Source organism: Ambystoma mexicanum, chromosome 12 (assembly GCF_040938575.1).
Source record: "Ambystoma mexicanum isolate Mex_15411 chromosome 12, UKY_AmexF1_1, whole genome shotgun sequence".
In the NCBI taxonomy this organism is placed as follows: Eukaryota; Metazoa; Chordata; class Amphibia; order Caudata; family Ambystomatidae; genus Ambystoma; species Ambystoma mexicanum.
The window spans coordinates 726,849,550-726,876,166 of NC_090936.1; positions in this window are offsets into that span (position 1 = coordinate 726,849,550).

Sequence of the window (26,617 nt, forward strand, 5' to 3'; positions counted from 1 at the left end):
AGATAAAGCAGATCAGTAGGGGAGAAGAGGGGCAAAGGCAGAGGTGAAGAGGAAGGTCTTGAGGAGCTTCTGGAACCATAGATGGTTCTCCGCAAGTTTCAAGGTGACAGAAAGGCAGTTCCAAAGGGATGCCCCAGCCGAAGACAGAGATCTACCACCAGCTTGTTTCTTCGAAAAATGACTGACCCTGAGGGAGTTAGAGGTAGAGGAGTGAAGGGCTCGAGAGGGGAGGTAATCTCCAACGTACTCTCCTCTGCCAAATTAGCACTTTCAAATAATGTCTTTCTCATTGATTGTAACATCCCTGTGCCACAGACTGTCAACCACGTGAAGCATGCTTTTCACACTGACTGTTTCCATGGACCTTAAGCAAAGTGTGCCCTCTCCCACACACAACAAAGGCAAAACCCTAGATGTAGTCTTCACTTCACACTTGATTCACCTCTGCAGACACTATCCCACTTGACTGGTCTCACCACAATGCCATCCCATTATCAATCACCAAATCGATATGGCTCACAAAGGCCAGGCTACATGCCCCCTCACTTCATGCCGCTCATTCAAAACCTTTCCAGGCAATGGGCTAGTAGCAAACTCTACCTCGGGCCTCCTAGAATTATTCAGCAGCTCTGCTCTGAAATTGGTGGACACTCATGCCCCCCTAAAATTCAGCTGGGTTAAGACCATACCATATGCCCCATTGTACACCCATTGTACATTGACATACGCTCAATCGGAGCCCTAGAGAAATGATGTCACAAAAACCATAACTCCGGAGAACTCACCATCCTCGAATTTCAGCGTGCAAAGCAAATGATTCTGATTACCAAGGCCAAAGCTGCATACACTCCACTACTATTGTGACAACCACCAACAGGAGCAAAGCCCTCTTTGAAGTAGTAAAGCATTGTACCAAACCCTTGCCTGACCCCGAGTTACCAGCAACTCAGGAAAAATGCAACAGAATCAACACATTTCCTATTGAAAAAACTGCCAAAATCAGAGCGACCATTGAATCAATCTCTCACAGCATTAGCATCCCTGCCTCCGGGCATGCCCACTGCCCTTCTGGACCAAATTCTATCCTTCCATTCCCCCAGATCTCCTAAAAATGATTGCCCCCTCAAACCTACTTCGATATAATTCCAGCCTCCATCATTAAACAACTGACAGGCCAGACGCTCAGTGCGCTCCTCAGCATCATCAATGCCTCCCTCACAGAAGGATCATTCCCGGACACCCTCAAGACTGGTCTCATAGGACCCCTTTTGAAAATAAAACAACCCTAGATCCAGACGACTTGGCCAGTTACAGGCCCATTATGACCTACTGTTTATTGGCAAAATCATGGAAAAGGTAGTTGCTACACAAATAGTAGCGAGAATCGAATAACTGCACCTCTAAAGGTGTCTGCCCAAAGTGTAGCTAGGAGACAGCCACCATCCAGGTGGTAGACAAATCTCTCCAAATCATGGATAAGGGTGAGTAATGACTCCTCATCCTCCTTGACTTCTCAACTGGTTTCGACACCATTGACTACAACATCCTTCTCTCCCTTCTTTCTGAAAGGAATAGATTTGCTGGCACTGTCCTGAAGTGGTTTGCCTCCTATCTCTCGGGCAGACACCAGGCTGTGCAGATGAACCTCTTGTATTCTAGCTACCTCAGGTCTCTTGGGGAATCCCTCAAGGCCACATTCTCTCACAAATACTTTTAACCTTTACATGGAGCCTGTGGGCACTCTCCCCCCAATGAGCCCATTATAGCTATCCACCAATACGCACATGATACAGTTGTACATGAGAATAAATAGCATGCAGGACATCCTTCATCTCTGTGATTACCTAGTCATCATCCAGTCCTGGATGTCGATGGACTACCTCAAACTAAACCCATCCAAGACTGAATTTTTCCTCCTCACCAATCTACTGGCTAAAAAAACAACTTGTCCAACAATGGCTCAATGATATGCACCTGGAAGGATTTGATTCACAACTCTCAGACTCAGCAAAATCCTTAGGATTCACCATTTACGGAAGGCGAGCAACATCAATTAGCATACATAGATTGTTTAGGAGTGTAAATACACACCTCACACAAAACTGGCAGGTATATCTTGCACAGCTAATATACTTTAGATATGAATATTGTGATAATATATGTCAAGCATTACATCAACAAGCATCAAATTGAATGCATATTATCGTTTTTTAAAGAGTGTTTTGCATTGATTTTCAGCATCACATATTTTCCAGAGAGAACACCCTCATAATTGCAGAATAGTTTTTACCATCCTGATCTCCCATTATTGAAGTAAACATCCATCGGACTACTGATCCTTCTCTTATTTCCTTACTTTTGGTCTTTGATGTTAGCTTATATTTTACCTTCAAAATTGACAACCTACGATTGTATGTTTTCTCCCACTCTCCTCCAACCTTGTCCTTTTTCTCCTGTTTCACTAAATTCTCTCAGCATTCTTCTCCAACATGCAAACCCCACTGCTGCTCTCCTTGATCCTTTGATGTCTTTTCTCATTCTTTTAATGTACACTTGTATACTCCCTTTTCTGAACTCTCTAATTCCTCTCTCTCGTCCACTCTTTTCCCGGTTTCTATCAACCACAAAATTGTTCTTCTTATTCTGACAGGGTCATGGGTCTAACACTGTCGGGAGGGGGGCAAGTATCCCAGTGGTGGTGTGGGCGAGTTGAAGGGGACACCCGTCCTGAGCTCATGGCATGTTTGCAGCTGTTTGTAACCATTGGTTCCTCTGTCTCTGACCCAATGCCCATCAACCTCTGGCATGTCCTGGTCTCTTTCTTTGAACCTTCAGAACGATACCCACAATCCAGAGAGGCCTGATGTACCAACTCAAGATCGACAGACTACAGCCTGCTCAGAAATCTGTGATGGATCACGAATCCTTGGAAGCAGCACAACCTAAGGAAGGACTGGGATTATACGTAGCACCATGCACCTGGGCCCAATGGACTAGACTTGGCATGGCACAGGAGGAAGAGACTAGACTTTACACATGTAATCTTCTTTTGGCCTCACACTCCGAGCGCTTTTGCTTTACACAGTCTCACCCAGTTGTGGTTCTATACCTTCTCATCTTCTGTTTGTATGGAATTCTGAAACACCTACACAATCCAAATGGAGGGGACCACTTGCTGTAAAGTGCTCTGAGTGCTTACGGGAGGTTTACCCTGGCCCAGCACCATACTTTGGGTGTGATGGCCCAGTCTAATGACTGTTAAATGTGGCTTGTTGCTGGTTGATCCTCTCTTGGTTTGAGTCTAGGTTTGTGTGTGCTGCCTCACCCTGCATTACCAAATCCCAGGAGTGATAGTATAGTGTGAGAACTGAAACCCTACGTAACTAAAAAGAAAGTCCCCATGGTTTAATGTGGAGGAAGCTTATGTACATCCACCATTTCATGTATGGTTCTTTTACGTCCTCATTCCAGTTTTGTCCCATAACCATGGTTTTTCAAATACAATAGGTGAGGGGTCTGTAGAATATTTCAACCATGTCATTAGTCAGTGAGGGCCATACGGCCCTGTACTTTTAGACAATACCGTTGTTCTGCAGGCATGGTGCCATTTCTCTAGATTTGAATTGCGCTCCATAGTATGCAATTATTGCTGTAGGTTAGCCCTCTAGTTATGACATCAAAGACTCACATGCTCTGGGTAATTCTGACTTCTACCCAATGGGAGAGATCATCGATTAGGAAAATGCAATATACCTCCACATCTGCATCCTTAAAGGACCTAATAAAGCAAGACCAACCTTGTCCCATAGAACAGAGAGAATGTATGTAATCGTCATAGGTTCAATGCAGGTCTTGTCCCCCTTCTTACAGACATACCTCACCTTACTGCGGATTGAACTTCCTAGTCAGCTGGTCAGATTTGAGCCTCTGCTTATACTTTTTAAACCCTTGGTAAACTTCATGACTTAAGCCACCATATGTTGCTTTTACTCCTTTTGGCGGTATTATCTCTGCATCCACCCTGCCACCAGTACAAAACAAAGATGCCATGGGCGGCCATCACAAGTTCATTCTCTACATCTGTCACCAATGGACAATTTCCTGATGACATGTCAGACATGTTCTTACCTCACAACATAACATGTGTGTTGGATATTCCATAGACATTTCTGAGTCAGTATTTGTCACAAAGTAGGTTTCCACAATCACCCAACACACACTAGTGGGAAAAGTGGGCAGACGCAATTGGGAGTGGGGCTCCCCTAAATTTTTTAATTATGTTTGACCATTCCTATAATTTTATTTTAAAAATAAACCATTCTGGAATAATCACACTCATGAACCCCATAAAGCTCTTGCCTAATATGCTTAAACTGGCAGGAAATAAAAAAATACAAAGGCTAGTTGGGAGTGACATGGACATTTATCAACATATATATTTTTTTTTAAACAACTTTTGTCATGTCTCTGAAAAAACGACAAAAACATAAAGACAAAACATTTTTCTTCTGTGAAAGTGAGACATTGAGCAATCAAAAGTGCAAATATATGACAAAATACAGCCAGTCTGTCTAGCAAACGTTCATCAGCAAAATTGGGGTATTATACCTTACCTAGTGAAGCCAAACCACTAAAACCTCATGGCGGCATAGCTATATCCCATGGATGTTGCATATTGGTGGGACCGTGAGAGGGTTCAGTGGCAACACTGATTTGGTTTAACTCTGGAAATACATCTAAGGACCATTAAGCAATCTCACAGAGCAAGCCTGCTCCAACCCCAGCCTTGGCTGTCTTTGCGCACTCATAACACCTCATCCAATCTGTTATTGGGCCCTTCCATTTCATCCTTTTGCCAGACTCATACTTTTATCAATATATTCTCATAATAAAAACTCCCAGCTTTACACTGTCCAAGAGGCGCCACCTTCAATTCGACAGAAATGTGTGAGAGACACAATCCTATGATAAAAATAGGAAAATTCAACAAGCGAAGAGGAGACAATCACTAAGTTTCACACACATCATTCAATTATGTAAGTAAACCCTTACTGCCGGATAGTCCAACATATTACCTAGATCACTAACATTGTGTTTAAAATTGAATATACTTGCCATCTACTTACAGAATCTGCTTCACAAGTGCATCACAACCAAAGGTCCACTTCAGAAGGCCAGAAAACCACTATGGAACAAATGCCACCCATAGAGAAAAATGTTGCATTAGAAGAAAAGAAAAAGCTTCCATGTGTTCCTTACAAATTAGGAGCAAACAGCTACTCTGTAAGTAGGAATTACTCCAATAAATCATATGTTAGTAGAAAACACTATGGAGATATATTCCATTGAAAGGTTCTTAGTGGCATCTAATGAACAACAAGAGGGACACATGACTTGCTAATGTTACCATTTGGATCTCCAAAATAGAAAATAAGTCAAAGTTGAAAGCTACTAGTGAATATGTTTGTATTGTGCATTTTCAACCCATCTCTTTTGCTTCCCCTGCAGTTGTCACCATTGACGTATATTGCAGCGGAAGGGCATGGAAGAAGAGGAAAGATGAGGGTAATTGGAGGGCAATGGAGAGCAGCAGAGGGGAGGGATATTGTAACAATGTAAAACATAAAACGTAGCCTGGTGCCATCTGCCTTAACTATACAAAAACCTCGAAATCACAACAAACCTGTTAGCGAAAATGCTATTTCCTATTGGTGTCATAACAGTTAATTGTGAATTACATGGTTATTTGCCATGATCTCACTTCAGGAGGATAACACATGCTAACAAGACGTTTTTATCGACTGTCTTTATGTAGCATCCTTACAGAAAACAAATTGCCACTCACATATGTCCAAAATAATGTGCAACCAGTAAACCTTGTCAAAAACTACATGTACATACCTAGGGTCAGACTCAAATTGAAATGTGCAAACTTTTTGCATCTGCCAGCACCAAATGGAGAAAGTGCAGCAAGTCAGCATTCACCAGTGGAGGCTTTTCCTTGCCGGTACCTGTTAGTGACATTGGTCAAGGGGGAGCTCTCCAGTATATGATCCATTGCACCCATTTCCATGAAAAAAAACAGACTCTACACCACACACATTTACGGACACTACACCCACCGCTAAGTGCCCAAGCAAACTTGACTGGAAAAAAATCAGGTCTGACCTGGTGGGCGGAACGGCACCCGCTCACAGACTTTCATGGTAGCACTGGCACTGTTATGAGCAGTGCTACTGTCCTCCCCATTCCCATTGAGTCCTATGGGACTCAAATGGGAAGGGGGAGTTACATTTTCCGGCGCCTGGCTTCACGGACCACAGGGGCTGTAATACCCCAGTGATTCCCTAAATCCAGGCGGTGGAAAAAAACACAACTCTGGCGGCAGCCTGCCGTTTTTACTGGCACAGCTGCTGCTGGGGTTGTAATGAGGGCCATAGATTTCTTAGGAGTTTAAATACACACCTCACACAAAATTGGCAAATGTATCTTGCACAGATAATATATTTTAGATATATATCTTTTGAACTTTCATCGGGCATAAGCATTGTGCAACTGCGCCTTCATATACATGTATTGAGGAATATTCTAGATTTATAGGCAAAGCATTTATTTCTTGATCATTTCTTATTTTATCAATGAAATCACTATTGCATTAAAAAAAAAATAGTTAGTTCCTATGGAGATCTTGTCTGCACTTGATTTTCCCAAATGTTTAGTATTTTTAATTTCAAGTCGCTTCCCTTCTGATTAATCTGCGCTATTATTTCTAATCACTTGGCGCCACGATGATCAAAAAGCATTCTTATTCTTCTAGGAAAAATCCTATTTATTTTCTGACCCTGCCTGGCCCGTACTAGGTTTTGCTATTCTCTGATTTCATTTGATTAATTTCCACTAGTACTGACATCTTTTTTCTTTTTCGTTTACATCAGCCGGCACATCCAACCTAGTCCAGAAAGTGACATCATAAATATACAAATAAAGACTGGGATGTGTTCTCTGTACACTCGTCCTCAACCTTGCAGGGGGCTGTGGATTGCTAGCTCAGGATCCCTTCTCCCAAATGAAATAATATAAGATTGGTTCACTATAGACAAGGTACATTCCAATATATAAGCTTGACCTAACCTTCAGAGGTTTAAAAGCTGTAGCCGTATCCATCTCTCTTCGCTGAAGATGTTATAGGTTAACTAAACAGGCTAGTCTGATTGCCTCGCCATACCATCTCTCTCTCCATGGTCTCACAACTCTTATTCTCAGTCTTCTCTCCATTGCTGTTCACTACTAGTCTGCTGGGCCTTACTCCTAATATTTACCTTTCACTCTTACTTTTTCTACTTTCCTCCTCCCTCCTCATCTTACTCCACCTCTCAGGCTCATATCTCAAGTCTCCTTCTTACTCCTAATCATCAACTATCCTGATCTCAACCTACCTCTCAACCATCCTATCACTACTTAACTACTCCTTCTTGATTCTACACCTATTGTGAATGGAAGATCTTCGTGACTCCTGGAATTTGGTATACCATCCTCCCAACATAACATGCAGACATAATTAGAAAGCAAACAGAGAGGTTGGGGGTGGAAGGGTGCAAAGGGGTCACAGAAGACCTGAACAGAAGCTGTAAGGAAAAGGTACAATAGGTAAGTATGTGCAAGAGGACAGCCCCTACAGCCAGTACCACTACAAACTGAATGCAGAGATTGTGATCAGAAAACAGGAAGAAGGAAGCAACATCCATAGGCCAGGATATCCATTCCCAATATGATAAATAAATTATACGTGAGGGACCTAACTCGGGCAGCACCAGGATGACAACTAATGGAGAAGATTTCAAGTGAATGTCAACAACAATAGTTCCACAAACTCAGTCCATGGTGAAACATACAATTCACAGGAAGGAAAAAAATGAGTCAGAATCTCAGTGGGTCCTTGAGTACATTTCCCAATGTCCAAGTCAGAATGAGGAATCAAGAATCAAAATTCCAAAAATATCATCAACCCAGATTGATGAAACCAGAGACAATCCAGAAGATATGTGGTGACGTTTCATACAATGTGGCCACTGCAGCTGATGGAACTTATGGTCATCAAAGTATGCATTCAGATGCCAGGGAGTCTCCAGTTGTGTGCATGGGTCTGTTTAGTTTGGAAAACCATGGTAAATGCAGCACGCAGCAGTTCTCTCTCGTGATCGTACTCCATCTCTGAGACTTTCTCAGCGTTACTGACTCCTGCACAGACATCTCACTCTCTCACTGCCAAAAAATTACCTGCACTCTCTTCAAACAAACCAGTACTCTCCATAAAATATTCCTCTACCTGCTACATAATCCTCTCTGGTCTTTTACACTGAATGCACCTCCTCCAACCTCACCAGAACAACTCTCACTGAAGACTGACTGTCCTGTGAATTTGATAGCTCTAACCTTCCTGTCTAGAAGCTTCTCCAATCTCCCATCGGGTACTTGGGCTAACTGGGCCAATTTCTGCCTTGTCTGCGAGAATGTCCTCTTATCTCCTCCCCCTGTTGGCTGGCATTCTTCCAGGAAGTCTTCATAAGGACTTTTGGCCTTTGCCCATTGGTTATCTTCAATTTCTTTCCAGCCTGACATACAGACTCTGGTGGTGATTGCTCTTGGTTGTGTTGTGGGGGGACCATTCCTGTAGTAAATAGATCATGTGTAATCCAAGGGGGGCGAGGCCCCCACCCTCACTTCACATTGCCTTATGATATAACATAGAAATGTATCTGCATGACCTAACCCACAGCCCCACTGATAGGTGCCATTTTGTATCAGAACAGGCACTATCTTTTTACTAGGCCCAAAAATCATCCCTCTGCAAAACCCAGCTCTCCCCAAACCCCAGTGCCTCGCACAGAGAGACCAAGCCCTCGCCACCTCCCTTCCCTGCCAGCTAAGTGCGAGCCTTGCTCTCACGAAAGTCCAACCATTTATTGTTGCAATTGCGTAGCATCACTTCCCCAGATTATGCTCTCCACAGAGTGTGAGATCGAAGCAGGCCTCCGAACAAGTGCCCATCCATCTCCACAAAACTGCCTATGCCCCTTTCTACCCCCACCCTGCCAGGCCAAGAACCACCAGTCCCGACCATTCACTCTCTTTCATTCCGATGACCATCTGACCTCCTCATACTGATCATTCCAGAACACCCACCATAGACTTAATCTGTATAGTACTATATTTCCTACATGCCAAAACTTGTCTATCAGTGCCATGAGATATGGGGAAACATAAAATATTAGATCAAACCATCAAGGGAAGACAGCTGGGTGCAGGACCCCGGTATCAAAGAGGGGCTGAATGTGGAGGTTGGAATGCCCATATATTAGCCGATATTTTCTAAATACCCCCTTGGAGCAAGGATTTTGGGGATAATTCATAGAATAAATGTGTGCCGAAAAGGGGAGCGCAAGTGTGAAAAATGCAGCGCACGTGCGCAAAAGCCGCGCACGCAGCCGTTCGTCGATTCATGGAATGCACTGTGCGTGTAAACTCTGGGATGTGCGGCAAATCTGTGGGTGGTGCACACGGGTGCTCACGTCACCAAACGCCATGCGCGAAGCGCACAGGGAAAGCGCACAACGTGTAGTGCACATGAGAAAAGTGGGTGGAACACAGGGCGTAACACGCGGAATGGGGAACAACACGTGAAAATGTGGGCGTAACAGGGGAAATATGGGAGGTAAATGCTCGCAACGCCCACACACGCGCTAACAACAGGTATTCACGGAATCGAACTCGGGAAATCTGTGCGCAAAAAAATACGCGCACAGGCCTAAACACGTCCGCCACACGAAGGCAGGCGGTAGCGCCCCTGCGCATAACGAAAGTGTGTGCAAACAACAAACACGTACATACAGCTATGATGAATGTCCCATTCTGTGGCCCCCTAGGAGAAATGACGTGTCACGCAACACAGGCATCCCATAAACGCAAGAAAAAGAGCTAAGCGACCCCTTTAACCCACGTGCATGTTAAAAACACACACAGTACGCTGTGGAAGCTAGGAACCCAAAAAATATGTAAGATCAACACGCAGGCTAGTATGGGTGGAAAAAAAGGGGTACGCGACAAACAGGGACACCTGCAGTGGAAAAAATAGCGTGTGCGACTCACCATCTGCCTTGCGTGTAGAAGAAGAACACTTAGCCAACACCCACCCACTGTGAAGTAATTGCGTGTGAACCCCAACACCTGGAAAACACACGCTGCGCTTTCCACGAAAAGCACATACAGAGCGATGGAAACCCACGTGGGATACTCAACCCGTTGCAGGGAAATGCCTGCACGTGTTATGTCACATACGCGTTTACGCGCTAAGGCCCTTTCCTCGAATTACACGCTGATGTGCAGTTTTTTCACGTGCCAAATCACTCCGTATCAAGCTGGCCACGCAACAACAAACGGAAGACCACGCTCCTGCCCAGAAAGCCGATTTACTGCCCCCAGAGCCCTGAGCAGCCTCCCAGGAGCCAACTGCTGCTGCCTGCCTGCCTGCCTGCTGACACCATGCCCTGCCATTTAGTGCCTGCACATCTGCCATCTGCAGGGGTCCAGTTGCTGTGACCACCCCTGCTGGAACAAAAGACTCCCGACTGGAGTTCCATCATGCCACAGCCCAGCCCCAGGACCCAGTTGCCCGCCCACACCTGCCTCGGGGGTCGCCATGTTGGGGCAAACACCATCAGAGGCTACTGGCGACCCCCAGCCAGAGAGGCAGAGGGCTACCAGCTTCAGTGACAAGGAAGTTGGTATCCTGGTGAAGCAAGTTCTGGGGCATTATGATGCCCTCTTCACACCATTGCGCTCCGAAAAGGATGGACGGGAGAGGATCTGGGAGGACACAGTGGGTGCCATCACCGCGGAGGGGGTGGCACCCCGCGATATCAAACATGTCTGGAAGCGCTGGGAGGACTACAAATCCAGGACCCTCAAGAAGGCCCATGTCTCTTGGAGGCAGTGGATGCAGTGGGGCACCGGGCCCATCTTACCACCCAGCAGATGAGGGTCCTGGAGCGCATTCGCCCAGTGCTTCACCACCAGATCCTCAGGATGCAGGCCCGTCTGGAGTCGAGCGGTAAGTGGCCATGCATTCAGGTTTGAAAAAGTCCATGTTGAAGCGTGGTGGTAGTTAGCTACTCAGCTGCATGTGTGACATGGGTCATGTATGGATGTGTGTGTGCAGGGAAATGACGGTGCTGCATGAGAGTCAAGTCAGGCGTGACTCACAAGGATGGTGTATGTGTTACAATGCATCATGCTGAACAGCATGCGGAATGCACACATGTATGCATGCCTGTGTCTGTACCTTGACATGTGTGTGGTGTGATAGATGTGTGCTGCTGTCATGGACATGCATGATGTACATGTCCGTGTGTCAGAGCAGTGTGTGCACCATGGATGCATGACACATGTCCGTGATGATGTGTTGAATCACTGATACAGCCTACTCATCCTTGTATCCACTGTGTCTGTGGGCATACGGGGCCAGATGCATGACCCTTCGGCGATGCGTGTGCATATGATCAGTATGTCCCATGATGCATGTGAGTTGCAGCCCACCATTGGATGTATGTACGGTGCGGTGGACATGGATGCAAGTTTTTGTTGCATGTGCCATGCCGGTTCCTGCATGTGTGTAGCATGCACTGACCCATGTGTTGTTGGGAGACATGATGGAAGTGACGTTTGACAGTGCCACTCATGTGCTATTGCTTCCTGTCTAGGGGACTATTGTACAGTACCCTGATGCTTGTGTTCTATGTCTCCCTCTACACAGTGGCGCGTGAAGAAGAGGGCGGAGACGGCGCTGTGGAGCAAAGCGGCGGGGATGCCTCCACCGGCCAGCGACGCAAGGCCCAGTCACCCTCCCAGGAATAACCATCATCCGGGAGCGAGGGGACTGGTGCCGCATCTTCCACTACGGCTGCAGCGGAAGGGGTGGGTGAGCCCCCACAGGGGCTTGCAATGGCGGAAGACGGTGTGGAGCCATCCAGGTTTGTGGTTTGCACAGTGTAGGAGGAGGCCGCTACTGAGCCGCACATGGGGGCTGGTGGGGCTGGTACCACTGGTGTAAGTGGTGCAGTCCAGGGGCAGGAGGCAGCACAGGTCGCCATCGAGGGGCCTGTGCATGTCACTGTCCCTGACACTGTGACTGCACCACCATGCACCAGCAGGGATGCCCCATCCTAGGCCTGTCCGCAGGTAAGGGTGAGGTCCACGTCATCTGGCACTCCTCTACCTGCAGACGAGGGGACCCATGACTATATGGAGACCGTCCTGATTGGTGTCGCATTGCGCACGCGTGACAATCATGATGATGTGCGTGCTTCCTGGGGGGAGCACGCACGTCATCATGAAGAGCTGCGTGCCAACGTGGCCCAGTTGGGAGGGGCCATGGTCAGGGGTTTCCTACATGTGTCAGGCACTTTGGTGGCTCTCTCCTCTCTGTGCAGACTATGCACCAGTCATTCTCCATGCTGTCTTCCGGCCCAGTCACCACCGGGGCCCCCTGTGGACCTGCCCCGACCAACAGAGCCAGGTTGGTGGAGATCCCATCCCTGCCACAGTCGGGAGTCGGAGATCCAGCAAGGGTGGACACCCCAGCAACTGGACCCCAGCAAATGGAGGATGTGCCGGCATCATCGGGCAGGGCACGTGCATGATGACGCCGGTGGATTCCATCAGCCCGGATGCTGTCGTGCTGGCAGAGGCAGTTGCGTCGGAGGCAGCGGCAGGCTCAACGTGGGAGGCATCATGGCTCGGGCCATCAACATCAGAGGGGCAGGCATCGGGGAAGAGGGCATGAGGACCCTGGAATGGGTGTGTCTTCCGTGTGTTCCGCGTGGCAGTGGTTGGGCCAGCGGATAGATGCAGAGCAGTGGAGCGGTGGTGGCCGGAGGAGGCACGGCTCACTATGGTCAGGGCGGAGAACTCCATGCGCAGGGCATCGAGGCAACTCGCAGGGTGTTGGAACAGCCCATGACTGCATCCCTGCGAGACCTCGAGGACAGGGAAGAGGCCCGCCTCCGGGACATCGACGTGGAGTTTGATGATGCCCTGGCCCGGAACATCACAGAGTGAGACGTAGGACTTGCCCGCCGTCATTGTATATAGTCATTTAGTGTTAGGTTTCCTTTCTATTTAACTCTTGTGTTAACTAGCATATTGCGTAAATTGTTGCTTCTCTTGTAGGCAAAGACGACTGGTTTTGGAAACAAATCTTTAATCCGTGTATCACTTGTCAGTATACTCCATCTACCTTGAATTATTTCTTTGATTTTTTTACTTTATATAGCATATGTCGTGATAAATACCAATTCTGGATTCTGTCGATCTGTTCTTTTAGTGAGAAGTTGATCTTGTGTCTGTGTCTGTGTCTCTGCTTTTTTTCGTGCCACTTGTAAATCCGTTTGGGGGTAGCCTCTTTCTTTTAAACGTTCTCGAAGTAGCTCTAATTGTCTCTCACAGTCTTCTGGGTCGCTAACTATTCATTTAATCTCTAACATTTGTCCAAACGGTAGATTGTGTAACATATTTGGTGGGTGAAAACTCATGCGGTGGAGAAGATTGTTCCGATCTGTTAGTTTTGTATATAGTGCTGTATTTATTCTGTTTCCATTTATCGCTGTTTGTACATCCAAATAGTGTATATTTGGGTTCAAAATTTCTAGGGTAAATTTTAAGCGTGTGTCTATGCGATTCACGTATTCTAGGAAGGTCTCCAGTTCTTTCTTATCTCCTGACCATATTCCATATTCCATATTCCAAAAATATAATCAATATAATGAACCCAAGTTTTCAGATGTGGTTTCCATCTTGTGTTTTCCAGGATATTTTTACTCTCGAATTGGTACATGAAGCAGTTCTCATAGGCTGGTGCCATGATTGCCCCCGTGGCTTTTCCAGATATTTTTCTGTAATACTTATGATCGTATTCGAAGCAAGAGTGTGTGGATATGAACTTTAGTAGCATCATTAGGAACTCTTTCTTTGCTCCTATCTGTCCCGTTTGGAGTAAGATCGTCTGAACTGCCTCTTGACCCTGATCATGGGGAATGCTCGTGTAAACACTTACGACATCGATGGTAAACAGAATGTCTTCTTCTTCTAGTTCAATCTATTTAGTATTTGCAAAAAATGAAGTTGCTTGGACGATGGGTTGCAAAAAATAATCTATGTATGTACTCAGGGGTTGTAGGATACTCTTTGTTGCAGCCACTATCGGTCTTCCTGGGGGTTTCTCCATTCTTTTGTGTATTTTGGGAAGAATATATAAATGTGGCATCTTGGGGAATGATGTGAACAGATATGCTTTGTTTTTTTCTGTAATCCAATGATTTTCCGGTGCTTCATCCAAAAGTGATTCTAACTCGTTTTTTATCTCCAGGATGGGATTGTGTGTTAAGACAGCATACGTCTTTGTGTCAGCCAATTGTCTTAAGCATTCATTATTATAGTCTTCAGTGTCTTGTATTACAATTGCGCCGCCCTTGTCTGCCGGCCGAATTGTAATCGAATTGTCCATAAACAAGCTTTTGATTAGTGAAAGTTCTCCTCTGTTATATTTGTTTGGATTTTTAAATTGAATCTGAGCTTAATCCTTCATCTCCATTTTTTCGAAAATCTCTATGGCTGGTACATGCACAGGTGCACAAAATGTACTTTTAGGTTTAAATTCCACGTATTTGCCTGTTGTCTCAGGAACTGGTGTGTTGTCTGTTTCCGCAAAGTAAGTCTTGAGTTTATGATGCTTGGTGCCTTTTTAAGGTGCTACCCGTGTATCTTTTGGCAGAGCTCTCTCGGGCAGCAGAGTTCTTTGCTTGCTAACTTTATTTCATACAAAGTTTGTTATCCTTGCAATTCATCTCTTGGTCTCGTTCACTGATGGGGTGTGTTGGCATTATTAGGTCTATTTGAAAATTCTGTGTTTTAATGTGCCTGCTTTCATTTGGTGACCCCTTTGCGTGATATTCCTCGAGACCTCCAAGCTTGTTGCAAGATCCAGGGCTTCTCCGGCAGGGCCACCCCCACCTGCGGCTGACTCATCCCAGAAAAACGCATAGACAGAAGAAAGAGTTTCTTCTGGGTTCCGGCTTTGCGAATATCTGCTGCTCGCCTGAGCCAGGTGCGACGCCCAGGGAGAGGTCCAGGCATTGTGGATAGACCACGAACGGAATAACAAATGTGGGGAATTTGGGGAATTTAGAGCAGAATGATTAAAGGGAACAGCCAAGGGTTGTATGTGAATGAATAGGTTGATTGTTTGAAGTAAAGCACTTTTTTTCTTTTTATGGCCATTAGTTTTTTATACAAAGAGAAATAAGGTGAAAATATAAGAGGAGATACAGGAACCTAGCTCCGAAAAGGGGTGGAAGGCGGCGCCACGATGCACTGTCCCAACCAGTGCAGAGAGCAAATAAGGAGAGTAAAAAAAGTAGGAGCCCCATATAATTAGGGGCTCAGGAATAAGTAGTGGTTGTTGTTTTAACTTGTTATTTTAGCTTGTTATTTTCAGTGCCTGTATAATATGTTGAGGTAGGCCCTGGAGGGACAGAGGTGATGTGCATGTTGAGTAGGTTAGAAAGTGAATATACGGTATATAGGGGAAGGGAGGTGAATAGGTTTTTCTAATGGGTACGTGTTTTTTGTTCATTGTTCTTGGTTCGTTTATGTTGGTTTTAAGACGTTCAATGTTCAATGTTTTCCATATGTAATCGACCAATGTATTGTAATGTTTAAAACAAAGGCTCTAAAATATTATTGACTGTCCCAGAAAGCAAGACACAAGGGTGACACTGGAGAGAGGAAAGAAAGGTAGGGTTCTACGAGGTGTTGGGGATTCATTACCCATAGAGGGGAAAAGAGGTATTTTTAAGGACATGGGGATGGACATCCCACTGTCGCATATGTGTAAGCGTCTCCCCCTGTACAGTGAGTGAATAAAAAAGTAACACTGTCTATATGTAAGCGAGACAAAAGGGGAGGGACTATTGCATGCCTGGCTAGAAGAGAGGTCCTTTGACAAGGGGACATTGGAACACCTATCTACATATCTAATGTTGAAGTATAAGGGGAAACATCTCCAAACAGATGGGAATTGTTAGATTTGTGGAGAATGTTTGAGGAAACACCCACCACAAATAAGAGGGAGAAGGGGCCAAGGTTGCCCATTATAATGAAGGAAGATGAGGGTGAGAAGGGAAAAGGAGAGGAAGAACTCAAGCAAATATATCCATTGCTTATGAGGCCAGCGGAGGGGTACACATATCCAGCATATGTATCTGGAGGCAGTGTGCTAGCCACACCCAGCACAGCACCACCACTACCTTATGACCCACCGGCAACCACCCCTTTCCCCACAGGACCAAGTACTCAAGATCTTGAGGTTGCACTAATGTCAACTCGAACAGAACTTGCTCGCTTGTGAGCAATATGTGAAGGAACACAAATATCAGGGGGAGGGCCCCAACCCCTAAATAGTTCTTTTCTCCTACAAGAAGATGAGTGGAAGTCAGGGAACTTCCTCTTTAGGGTAGATAGTGCTCCCATACGGGCAGCTCGAGTAGAGCGAGATGGGGGGACTGATAGTCTGGGATATGATGCTGTGGGCTTGGTGAGGGACAAAGAATACTGGAGTGATTTTGACAAAGTGGAAGAAGGGGCCGTAGGAGGAAAACAGCCTCCCCAAGAGTGAGTGAGGGTACGGAAGGGAGATTCTGAAATAGAGTGGGAAGAATGGCTTTGGCAAAAAGGAAAGGAATGAAGGTGAACAGCGGCAAGGTAAAATCAAAGTCACAGATGCCCCTTATCCATCAGGGATCGGGCGACCCCACTATGTACCCTGGGCATAGATGGATAAAAACAACCTCCTCAAATCCCTCCCCCCACTTACAGTGCCCACAGGAAAATGGATTAATGCTTTCGAAAAGAACACTGCAGGCGTGCCCTTGGTGACAGGTGATATTAAAAGTCTCTTGGTGTCTGCAGTAGGTGATCAGGCAGAATCAGTGAGGGTGAAAGCAGGATTTCCGGGTGTGACAACAAGTAACGACACTCATGATGGGGCATTATTCAATAACTTTATTGCTCAGGTGTTGGATGCCCTGCGGAGAACCTTCCTGGACACCCCAGATTTACATTTCATAATGCATGCACTATGGGGGATGAGGAAGATGCTGCACAGTCCATTCTTTGGGTGCAGGCGATGTGGTGCGCGGAGCCAGGCACTGCATTGGACCAATCTACCTCCCTATTTTACTTCATAATTACGCAATGCCTCCCAAGAGAAGTACAGAAGGACCTTGATGAAATAGCAGGGATAGAAGCCAAAGTCTGGCCTGAGATTCAGAGCATTATAGTGCACCACTGTTGGATGATCAAAGAGACTGAGAAGGAAACAATTCAGAGATGATTATCTGAAGAATCGAAACTGGTCCAGATGAAATTAGTGAAGTTTGCGGTCATCAGAGCAGCTCTGCCCTCAAAGCAACAAGGGGAGGAGGGAGGTGTTTCTGTAGCAACACAGCCCTTTAAGAGCAGCCACAGGAATACCGAAGAAAAAGCATATCACGTCAGCTAGGACAGAGGCACACTGGCTCCCAATAAAAGAAAGGGTCCTCTTTAAAGCACTTGCCCTCACCCATAAGTGCATCCACCTCACTGCTCCATCATACCTCTCTGAGAGAATCCACCCCACTACATCCACCAGACCGAACCGAACGCCATATGCAAACATGCTCATGATCCCCAGAGTCAAAAGAGCCAGAGCAGGCGGGATCAGCTTCCCGTACCTAGCAGCATTGCATTTGAATGCCCTACCACCACCCCTGAGAGCAGAAGTCTCTCACCTAGCATTCCGTAAGTCACTGAAAACTATGCTCTTCATCTAAAATGCATCCAACACTGAAACTCTACTCATTATTATATTGTAGCCAATATCTGTATCTGAATGCGTATAGAATGCAAACTGTACTCCTGATCTGTTTTCCATCACATGTATGTAACTTTTTCGTAACTAAATCTGCCACAAGTAACAGTGCCGCGATGCCTTTGGGCTGCATGTATGCTATATAAATGTAAAAATAAATAAATAAATAAGGATGGTTGAAATGTGTGCAGCAACAGACAGGAGCAGTGGGGAGGAGAACAGCAGTACATGGGACCCCAATGGCAAGCTAGACCTGCAAGAGAAAGACGTAGGTTCCGGGGACAAAGAGTAGAGGGGATACGGGAGACAAGGGCCCAGGGGGGGAAATACCGAGCAATGCTGGTCATGTGGGAGATGAGGCCACTTTTCACAGGAATGTTGCAGCAGACAAGGTGGTAATTATCAGTACAACCAACCCTAACACGATCAACCTCAATGTGGGCACCCCACCCGGTCTCCCCCAAGCGACTTATGAACAAGATGAGCAGCCACACCATCCACTACCACCTGGCTCCAACACCCTCCGACACCACCCGCACAACATGCAATTGCAAAAAACCATCCCAACCAGATGGCCTAGCATCACAATAATCCCTTTGCACCCTACCAAGCGACATGCGTGCTCAGTTCGAATGTCTTGTCCTGCCCCGGAACAGATACTCACCCTGATTAGTACAGCCCACAGAGAACACTTGCGTGTCCAGTCCTATACACTACCTTAAATCCAGAAGAGGAACCACTGGTGGGGGCAGAGATAGGAAAAAACCAGTTCATCTTTATGGTGGACTCGGGGCTGAGAAATCAGTATATGTGAAGGTGGTTTCCAGTTATCGGGCAAAAATATTGAGAGGCAAGGGTTCTCTGGGGCTGTAGTCATAGTTCCTTTTACAGACGATTTCGATGTCAAGATAGGAGACAAACAGTACAAGCCCCCTACTCTACTATGAAAGTTCACCTGTTAATATAGTAGGGTGAGACTTGCTCATGACAATATCATTCACCAACAGAGGAATTGTTTGTTCTGCTCCTGGCATGTTCCCCCTTAGAGCAATGCTGTTGATACATACCATGGCTAACAAACTTATGATGAGAGGAGTACCAGTAGTTCCCAAAATGTTTGTGTACAGGATCAGGGTTCTAGCTAGGGCAGTACCCGAGCTGACCAGAAACGAATGGAGGGAGCCCTCTGATTTTGTGTTCCGTCCTGTAGCTGCCTCTGAAATGGTTGCTGGAACAATATTATTGTTAGACCTAGAAGGAGTACAGGTATCTGCTCAAAGAGTAGTGGCAATCGAGATGGACACGCATGGATGCGAATTTCGCACAGTGCTGTGCATTGACTCAAACATACCATTGCGTAAATTAACAGATGAGGAACTATTCACTGATGACGACAATGACAGGGAGATTATTTTGGAAATACGTTTCCCTTGTGAAGTAATTGTGCAGTACAGAAAGGTGCCAAGCCCCCTCATGGCCGTCATTTTTTTTACCACGTTCCTACTATGACACAGACATGCAACAAGTATCCTCTCACCGGTGGACTACAAACCCCCATGATGTAGGGCTATGGAGAGAAGTGACCCCTGTAAAGATTACCCCATGCACCCCAGAGTAAAGCAATACCCATTGTCCAGAGAGGTAGAGGAAGGGATACAAGAAACGATACGTGCCCTGCTCCATCAAGGCCCATTCAGCATACATAACCACTACGGTACATGCTGGATTATCTAGGTGGAGAAGAAGGGGGTTCAGGAGAGCAGATGGGTCCACAGTACAACATGCTGAGTTGTTAAACAAACTGATTGAGGCACTTGCAGAGCCCTCTGTAGTAGCCCTTGTGAAATGTCAAGCACACACACATAATGATGACGAAATATCTTTAGGAAATGCAGCATATCTTCCCATACCAATGGCCACAGAGTGTGTAGTAATAAAGAAACAAGGAGAATCCAAACCAGAAGGATAGAACTCATTACCTATGGCCCAAATAATAGAACTGCAAAAGGGAGCCTCACCAACAGAGCAGGATTTATGGAACAAATGAGGGTGTACGCAATCACCCAATGATTTACTGTGGCAACAAGAAAGTACAAGGAAGGTAGTCATGCCTGTAGAATTATTGGGTATAGCATTCGAGCAATTGCATTTTCCAGCACATACTTTCAAACAGCATATTGCCGCCGATCTCCAGGAAGATTGGTGTATCCCAAACCTTCAGGAATACCTTGATAAAATGATAATAGAATGTACAACCTGCCAGGTATTCAATGCCCTTCCTCCCCCATCCCGTAGGGCCCTTCTATGAGCTGCACATTGATTATGCAGACATGGGAGAGAGATGCAATGGAGTGAGGTATTTAATTGTGGTGGTGTGTCCCTTTTCACAATGGAGGCAGGGCCCTGTGCCCACCATGATGCGAAATGTGTATCTAAATTCCTCGTAAGAGAGTTATTCTCCCGATGGGGAATATGCAATGCCATACGTTCTGACAACAGAAAACCTTTCGTAAATGATCTATTCAAAGAAGTAACATCACTATTGCCATTTAACACAAAATGGGCCTCATTACAACTGTTGTGGTAACCTTGCCATTATTAAGGGCAAGGCTGCAGCCGGAGTTGCATTTTTTCCGGCACCCGTGAATGGGCAAGAGCCGGGTCACGCCGAGTTCAGCGGAACCGGTAATTGCCCATTTTCGAGTGCCAGAATCAAGGGTGTCCCGATCCCCATTATGACCCGTAGGGCTGAATGGGGATGGGGACGTCAGAGGCACCGGCACATTCAGAGTTGTGCTGGTGCATCCGACGTGCTCTGCTCGTGGGTGCCATTACACCCGCCAGGAAAAGCCTGATGGGTGAAACTGCACCTGCAAGCAGAGCACGTAGTATGGTGGTCTGGGAACTATGGTACCGGCATGCTTACTGGTACCGTAGTTCCCGGACCACCATGGTTGTAATGAGGCCCAATGTGTTCAATTTACCACCAGCAAGCAAAGTGTTGTCTAGAAAATCAACGGCCTCCTTAATAGTAGATTGTCCAAGCTGAGCCACTCTCTAAAGAAGAATTGGGTGTACTGTCCGCCCTTGGCCCTTTTCCAGCTGCGCACACAACCCAGCAACGAACATCCCCTGTCGTCTCATGAGATAGTAACTGGTCGACACATCCAAATACCTTTGTCACCAGTAAGGAGAATGTCTGATGCACACAGGACAGCAGCTGTCCTGGGGGAAGAATTCAAAGAATACCTCACCCAGTTCACATGAGCAATACGATGCATTGCAAAACAAATTGCACCACCATTTACAAGAGAAAGTGAAACTAACATCACAACTGCAGCGGCAGACAGCACTGCATAACCCTTAATGCCTGGTGAATTGGTTTATGTGCAGAGCTTTGTGAGGAAGTGGAACTCAACAACATTCCATGAACCTTGCAAGGTGATATACTGTACTACCCTGGCTATAAATGTAAAGGAGCCTTGGTACTGGATATACCTCTCAGATGTAAGGAAAGCACACAACAGCATATCACCTGAAAAACTGGGTAGCAACCAAACAAATGTTGCAGTGCCATAAAAGAGATACTGAACTTAAAATGAATACATGGTCAGTTGTAAATAATAAGAGTGAATGCATAAAAACGTAAAAAGTTACGTAAATATAAAATATAGTGCTTTTATTGTGTGTCTCTCTCTCTCACTCTCTCTTTTACTTCTCTATTGTACTCTCATATCCATCTCACAAATGCTCAACTCTATTTCTTACTCCTCCCATCTAACACCCACCCCGTTTTTATCATCCCTTTAAGTGCCAGGATGATGGAGTAAACACCAACACCTACCAATCAGTTAGATAGCAGTAGGAATAGAATTAATGCTATGAGAGCATATAGTTATGACTGCAGCATCAATTGTGTTGCAATAGTTTTTACCAGAGTATTAATTGTTTTGGGAATATATTGGTCCGCATTTTTTATCTGCATGTCCCATATAAATGAAGGGGGGAGGGGGTGAAACTAATATGGGACAACAAAACACTTTGGAATATTGCACTCTTGCACACAAATCGAACAAAAGTGAATGAAGAGAATGGGATGTTGTTTATTATTGAAACTAAGAATGTATCCAATGTAGAAAATATCAGGTTACCACACCCGATCATGTTCACAGAAACACAAGCTACCTCACAACCTACTATCATGCCTACCTCATCATTTAGAGAAACTGACCGTGTGCTCCACACCCAGCCTCTAATCCAAACCTTGTGTCCTCTTGACCCCCTTTGATGTACAGACAAGACCCTGCTAGTACTAATATGAATGTAAATTATGGGATTTTTCCAAAGAATTTTGGACAGTACATAAACGCCGAAAGGTTGCTATGTAACAACTATGAAATGTATAAAACGCTTACAACACAACCACAATTCCTTTTGTCCAATAGGAGAAGGAAAAGGCAGGCATGCCAACACCGATACATTGCTTACCATGGGTTGGAGTTAGACATGGTTGAGGAACTTTGCCACCCTGGGCAATCTAACAGCTGGTATTAGGATATGAGTGCAACTGGGAAAAGAGCAACAAATGGCAGTTGCTATGTGTATTCCTTGATACCCCATGCCTCTGGTATGCCAAAAATGTTAGTTCCAGAAGAGGTTCCCTTAGTAAATGTCTCCTCCATCTCACACTTTGTAGAATAAAAAGTTCCTTCCAGGCACGCACAGTAAAATTGAAACTCTTCCTGCCAGCTGAAAAGCTCTGCAAAGAAGGGTCAAACTTTTTTAAGGAACCATTTCTGGCAATCGAAGGCACACGCTTTGCGGATAACAAGCAGTTAGAGTCGACCTACATGTGCAGAGCAGAGGCACTATGTGGCTTGTAAGATCAAAGACTATAATGGATGGACCTAACCTGTGCACAAATATGGAGAGAGCAAGTCACAAAATTGACATGGGTCCCAGCCCTCAAAAATCCCATCAAGGTCTGCTAGGAAGAAAATTATGAACTTTGTTTCTATGGAGAAGGGAAGGTGTGCATGGGTTCAAACCCACGCTGCAACAGAACTCTTGTGATCCCTGATCCCTGATCTTCTAAAAGGCACTTCTGCCTTAATGGACTATTATTGGGTGTGCGGCAAACAGGCATACTTGCAGCTCTCGCCATCATAGAGGGGTTATTGTACGCTTGCAACACTGCACTCTGTTACTCCACAGAGCGTGAGATCGAAGCAGGCCTCTGAACAAGTGCCCATCCATCTCCACAAAACTGCCTATACCCCTTTCAACCCCACCCTGCCAGGCCACAGACCACCAGTCCCTGACCCTTCACTCTCTCTCTCATGCTGATGCTCAACTGACCTCCTCATACTGATCATTCCAGAAGACCCACCATAGACTTAATCTGTATAGTACTATATTTCCTACATGCCAAAACATGTCTATCAGTCCCACGAGATATGAGGAAACATAAAATAGTACATCAAACCATCAAGCGAAGACACCTGAGTGCAGGCCCCAATATCAAAAAGGGGCTGAATGTGGAGAGCAGAATGCCCATATATTAGCCCAATTATTCTAAATACCCCATTGGAGAAAGGATTTTATGTTTGCTATTATTCTCATATTGCACAGTTCCTGTTGTTTAGCTTAGACAATTAGGCATGTGTTATATTTGCCCTGACCTTCACCGCAAAGATGATCCCAGCTGACCCCATGTGCACCATGATCAACTGAGAAGCAGCAACCAATGGAGCCCAGGCATCCCATATGGAGCTGGGTTTAGTATATGTCTCCAGCCAACCCACTGTGCCGCTGTGTTACCTGTACATGATGTCACTTATTATGCTTGGTGCCTTTTTAATGTGCTGCCCGTATATGTTTTGGCAGAGTGCTCTCGTGCAGCAGAGTTCTTTGCTAGCTAAATTTATTTCATATTAAGTTTGTTATCCTTACAATTCATCTCTTGGTCTCATTCACTGACGGGGTGTGTCGTCATTATTTGTTCCATTGGAAAATTGCCTGTTTTAGGGTGCTCGTCTCAGTTTCCCTCTGGTAATTCACTATTCAGACTAATCTTTGCAAGTGTTCCCCTCTCTTTCCACTGATGTGTTGCTGCCTACTGGCTGCGGCTCCACCACTGCTGCTCCACTGCTCTTCCGTAGTGAGTCTACAGACCCTCCCATTCATCTCCTGGATAGGTGGAGAAAGTCTATTTTCCATAAGGCAACTATTCCTTTTCTTCCAGTATAGGCTGGGTTTTGGCCATTTGTCCCATGAGCATTGTGGTATTCTATTGTTGATCTTAGAAACGTGCTGCTTACTGAGGTCCAATAGCCATTCCTGTTTCAGTTAAATCATGATGTATTCAAAATTAATTTCATTAAGAAACAATCAAATCAAATATATATGTGGATAAAACCGAATTGGGTTATTAATGCAATGTGTTTTTAAACATATTTTTTGTTAAAAACCAATCTCTGCTATCAAATTGATAATAAAATGTCAATTTCAATCTCAGTGCATCTAAAAGATATCCTTATGGACTCCAACATACCCAAGGATTTTTTGCATTTGACATAAAAAGCAATGCAGAGCAACATTGTGTTAACATATGCAAATTAAGGAGTGGTTTTAGATATCTTTATCTGTGAATTTCATGGAAATAACAAACATCATAAAGTGCATAGTGTTTTCCTCTTCATGAGGATTACAGTGACAGAATATATACCATTCCTGGGACCATTTCACTGTGTTGGAAGCCAAAGGTAATTGGTATAAGCAACATAGAGTGATATATCCCATGGCCCCAGGATTCTATACATACACAACGTAATTACAGAGTCATTTTCTCAGTAGGCATGTGGAAGACAAGGCCACACAGGTGTTTTCAACTGACAGGAGGCCATAGATAAAGAATAATTAATCTCCAAATAGGTCCCTTGGTTCATTTGTTTAAAACAACATCACAAATAATGACATACATTCTTAGTGGCACCTAAATAACAAAAAAAATACGATTTCTAAAAATGTTTTATTTGGGTCCCCCAAACCCCCCATTTCCCCCACTTTACTAACCACCCCCAAACTCTACCATCCTTTTTGATCCCTTACCCCACCCCCCACATATACTTTTACTAAAAATGTCGACATGTTTTTCGTTGTTCAGGTACCACTTAAAATGTTTGCAATTATTTATATTTTATTATTAACACTGTATACCAAAATAATAAGTTCTTGACCACATTAAGCAAGTTTATTAACATAAAATTATTCAATTTCAGAACATCAACTAAAATGTTTCTGTTTAAAATAGCCTTGTCATTTAACCATAATGAGCACTACAAAAAGATGTTGTTAAGGACAGATCTTATGATTAGGTATTTATGGGAGTTTATAAATACACTAGCTCATTATCTGTGGTTGGTTGAAACCCCAACAATGATAAGAGGTATTGTGTTCAACTGCATTGAGGGTTGAGAGAGATGTTATTGCCCAGACACTGCTCACTTATCTTGACATCCCTAGACATTTTGCTTAATAAACCTTAAGCACTGGGTATATTGCACCACCTGTATAGTTTTTTGGAAAGTGCAAAATCCCTTCACTAAATTGTTTAATTCGTTGAGCTTTTTCCATATGTGTTGCTGCCAGATATTCCTGGGCAAAAACCTTACTCCCAAATAGGCAAAATCATTAAAAATATCTACTGTGTGGTTTTCCTTATGAAAAGATAAGGATGTTGTCGTATTATGCTTATAAAGCATGAGTTAGGAGATGCTAATATTACAAACCATTTGCTAAGAGATCATAGAATTATTATCTGCATTGCAAAGTTCTTGCAAATCAGCAGTGATGCACCCTATAGGACAACATTATCTACATATGATAAACAAGTAATATACTTGCCGGCAGTATGTGGAATAATCAGTGTATATGCTAATAAGCTATCTTTGAGGATATTTCTAGATAACTATTCTGTAGGAGTGGTTCAAGCACACTCCCTTCTTTAGCACAGTCAGTTATAGGAAAATACTTTGTAGTATCACAATTCTTTCCATATCTAAACGAGGCCTATGTATATGTGTGTAGCTGAACTAACAAATACAGAACTTCACTACAAATATACATTTTACACCGGAGATTCCATAACAAACACTTGTCCACAATATCAGAAGCTGTGGACCAGTTAATAAAGGCCAATTAGAGAGATTATTATATTTCAATGATACTTGCTCATTCAGGTTGAGCCATTGACCCATGAACACCAAAGATACACAACAGCCTCTTTGTAAATCTGATAGAATGTTATACCTTCCCATCTAAATCACATTTTTCATAGGGAAATTTCCCTAATATCTTTAGAGACATATAAGACAAGTTGATTTGTCTATAATATTTTGGTAAGGCTCAACCACCTGTTTTAAAGATTAGAATACTAATTTGGGTTAACCAAGTAAATGGTAACTTCCTTGTGAGTAGGGAGGCTCTAAGAACATTGCACAATATTACAGCCCACAGATAAACATGACATGTTTAAAGATCACCTCAGAGACCATCAGGTGCTTATACTTTTAGAGCGACTAGATGTCTATTGTAAAAAGGATAGCTTCACAATAGTTACTTTCCCTGCTAGGATTGTTACGGGGACAACAAAATCAA